At 47.1% G+C, this 3,820-nt stretch overlaps 1 long non-coding RNA gene across 1 annotated transcript; it reads right to left on the bottom strand.

Annotated features, from left to right (window-relative positions):
• Positions 1-558: 558 nt before the first annotated feature.
• Positions 559-3,803, bottom strand: LOC116678944 (uncharacterized). Its single transcript, XR_004329415.1, has 2 exons — positions 3,751-3,803; positions 559-629 (listed from the first exon to the last, which is right to left on the bottom strand). It is a non-coding gene; the product is annotated as an uncharacterized LOC116678944 (long non-coding RNA).
• Between the last annotated feature and the right edge of the window lie 17 nt (positions 3,804-3,820).

The following is a 3,820-nucleotide window of genomic DNA, read 5'->3' as shown; positions in this document are numbered from 1 at the left end:
GGTCTCATGTTCCGATTGAGTAAAGTCTCCCAGCTATAATATAATATTAACATGAATATGTCTGTAGGCCTAATTATTAACAATTACCTGTCACAATGCGTTACTTTCTGTCCAAAACTCAATAAAAATATCTTTTGAATCAGAATTTTAAACATAGAACATAATGATAATAATAATAATAATAATAATATCATATTTCAAATTGTCTGAACAGAAAGATATTTTGAGAGAAACAGGATATTATTTTGCAAAACTATTCTCATTTCAGTCATCAGCTCCAATAATTCCTTTCCAATAAAACAGTTGATTTGAAGGAGTGTGAGACATGACCAAACAACCCAGACGAAGTCCCGTCCAACGACACCTGGATCCAGTTTGCTGATGTAGTCCGGTCCAACGAGACTGGATCCAGTTCTCTGGATGTCCCAACTCACCTCAGTCTTCTTCTTAACGTTTCTATTTCCCTTTCCATCTCAGTTCTCCTCCTTCTGCCATTCAAGTCTCTCCATCACGCCTCTCTCCTCACATTTCTCTCTCCTCTCCCTTACAGCTTTATTAAAGGAACGGGGCTGCATGGACACACAGCTGGGTCAGGTCCAGGTCCAGCAGGGTCTGGTCTCTGATGGGTCCTGTTAAAAGAGAGGAAGACCACTTTTTAATGTCCAGAAACAGAAGCTGGCTGGAGAAACTAGAAGCTATCAGAGAAGATAAAGTCTGAAGATATTCACTGAATGATTTCTGCTCTCTGCTCATCCTGCTCTGCCGGTCCTCATCTTTCTGGGACAACAGGGACATTAAAAAGACCATGAGTATGTCTTCTTTCTGTCCTCTAATGGAGACCAGACTCCAGGACTAATGTCATCTTTCTGTCCCTCTAACGGAGACCAGACTCCATATTAATACCGCATGGAGGAGTTTGTTCTCGCACTGTGGCAACCATATGATGCTGAGAGTGGTCTACACACAGACTCTAATTGGACCGAGTCCTGATCAGGATTGTGGTCTACATCGACATCTGAGTCCTGATCAGGATTGGACTTGTAATGGGGGAAATGTACATTTAAGCGTGATACAATTCAGGTGAAGACTTCTGAGTCTCTCCCTCTGTCCTCCTGAAGGACAAGACACTGTTTGTCTTTGCTTTTCCCCCAAGGACAAATGCCACAAAAACAGTTGTCCCAGGTCCCAGGTCCCAGTCCCAGGTGATATGTTTATGCAACAGTCCCAGGTCCCAGGTCAAAGTCCAGTCCCAGGAGATATGTTTCTACTACCAGGTTCCAGGTCCCCGGTCCCAGAAGTTATGTTTATGCTACCAGGTCCCAGGACCCAGGTCGCGGACCCAGGTCAGGGCCACAGGCCTATCTAGAGACACAAGATGTTCTGTTTCAGCTAAGATAGGATTACCGTTAAAGAATCTGACATAAAGGACAGAAGCCAAAGACGTACCAGCTCCAACGAGTCTGCCTGGGAAGAGTCATTGTTAAACTAAGATCAGACTGTTTCCTAACAGGTCTGCTACTCTCTGGGGGGGGGGGATATAAGGGGGTAGAATACTGCGTATGGTCACAAGACGCTGGCCTCTCTGTAACTGGTCCCTCTGTAGCTGGTCTCTCTGTAGCTGGTCTCTCTGTAGCTGGTCTCTCTGTAGCTGGTCCCTCTGTAGCTGGTCTCTCTGTAGCTGGTCTCTCTGTAGCTGGTCTCTCTGTAGACTGGTGTGTGCTTTGAAAAGCGTTCTTGTCATTTGATTGTCTCTGCAGAAACCAATAAACCCTTCAGCAAGACAGACCTGGGTCCATTCTGCAGCAGGTCTTCATTCTGGTTCAACAGAGTCTCATTCAACTAATTCCTCTCGCTGGACAGAAACCTCCACGACTCACTATAAGACATGTTGCTGAGATTGAACACCAGTTGCATCATAAAGAAAGTCCACACCCACACACACACACACCACACACACACACACACACACCACACACACACACACACACACACACCACACACACACACACACACACACTAGTTCCTGTTGGAGGACAGCCAACTCCACAGTGACGCAGTTCATGTTGTCTCACATGAAGAGGAAGAGGAGGAGGAGGAAGAAGAGGAGGAGGAGAAGAAGAAGGAGGAGGTAGGAGGAAGATGAGGAGGAGGAGGAGGAGGAGGAGGAGGAAGAGGAGGAGGAGGAGGAGGAGGAGGAGGAGAAGAGGAGGAAGAGGAGGAGGAGGAGGAGGAGGAGGAGGAAGAGGGAAGAGGAGGAGGAGGAGCTAACAAACTGAAAGAGATGCCACCAAGATTCCAGGCCAACCAGGCAGCGTGAGAGCAGGCGGCCTGCAGGACGTCAGCTGCCTGATGATTGGATGGATCATCACAGAGTGGGCGTGTCTGAAGAGAAGGCTCCGCCCACAGGAACAGGTTCATTCACATACCTGGAGGTCAGAGGTCAACAGACCCCTTTGGAAAGGACATGGCAGTTTCCTCCTCCTCGCAAAGGTATTCTAACTTTATCCCCCCCCCACACCTAGCTGATTTAAACCTCTACTTACAGTTTCATCTGACCATGACGTTGTGTTTTACTGAGTCATGCCTTGTGTAAACTGAGACTGTGCAGAGTGACACGCTGTCAGATAAATGGACACATAACGAGCTTTCAGCGAGTACTCAGACATGTTACTGCAGTAAAAGTCCTAACAGCACAGAGTGAAGTAGCAGCAGGAGGAGAAAGAATCCTGTAGAACCAGAACTGATAACAGAGATCACACACACACACACACACACACACACACACACACACCACACACAACCCACCCCCCCCGCGCCCCCCCAGCCTTTCACAATAAGAGCTTTGATTCTTCCTCTGTGTGACTGTGGTTGCTGTTGTCAGTGTGTGTTTTTTTCTTCTTCCTTTGTTCCCCTGAATGCAACACGAGGGACTTTCCACACACGTCAAGTTGAACACAATATGACAGACTCTCTGGTCCCTGAACTCACCACAATATGACAGACTCTCTGGTCCCTGAACTCAACACGATATGACAGACTCTCTGGTCCTGAACTCAACACGATATGACAAATCCTCTGGTCCCTGAACTCCACACAATGACAGATTATCTGTCCCTGAACTCAACACATATGACGATTCTCTGGTCCCTGACTCAACACAATATGACAGACTCTCTGGTCCCTGAACTCACACGATATGACAGACTCTCTGGTCCCTGAACCAACACGATATGACAAATCCTCTGGTCCCTGAACTCAACACACAATATGACAGATTATCTGGTCCCTGAACTCAACACAATATGACAGATTATCTGGTCCCTGAGCTCAACCAATATGACAGACTCTCTGGTCCCTGAACTCAACACAATTGACAGACTCTCTGGTCCTGAACTCACACAGTATGACAGATTATCTGGTCCCTGAACTCAACACAATATGGCAGACTCTCTGGTCCCTGAACTCAACAAATATGACAGATTCTCTGGTCCCTGAACTCAACTCATCACGACAGACTCTCTGGTCCTTGACCGCAAAACAACATGACAGACTCTTGGGTCCCCTGAACTCAACACAATATGACAGACTCTCAGGTCCCTGAACTCAACACAGTAGGATAGACCCTCTGGTCCCTGAACTCAACAAGTAGGATAGACCCTCTGGTCCTGAACTCAACACAATAGGACAGACTCTCTGGCCCTGAACTCAACAAACAACAACATGAAAATGAAAAAGAAAGAAAGACTTTACGTCCTCGACTGCTCTGATTTGACGGTTTCTCACGCTGCAGCTCCACCTGGAGAGGTCTGGGACCGGCGAC

This window comes from Etheostoma spectabile, unplaced genomic scaffold (assembly GCF_008692095.1).
Source record: "Etheostoma spectabile isolate EspeVRDwgs_2016 unplaced genomic scaffold, UIUC_Espe_1.0 scaffold00008788, whole genome shotgun sequence".
Lineage (NCBI taxonomy): Eukaryota > Metazoa > Chordata > Actinopteri > Perciformes > Percidae > Etheostoma > Etheostoma spectabile.
Note: the sequence above shows the minus strand (reverse complement) of the source record. Positions and strands in the feature narration are given on the sequence as shown.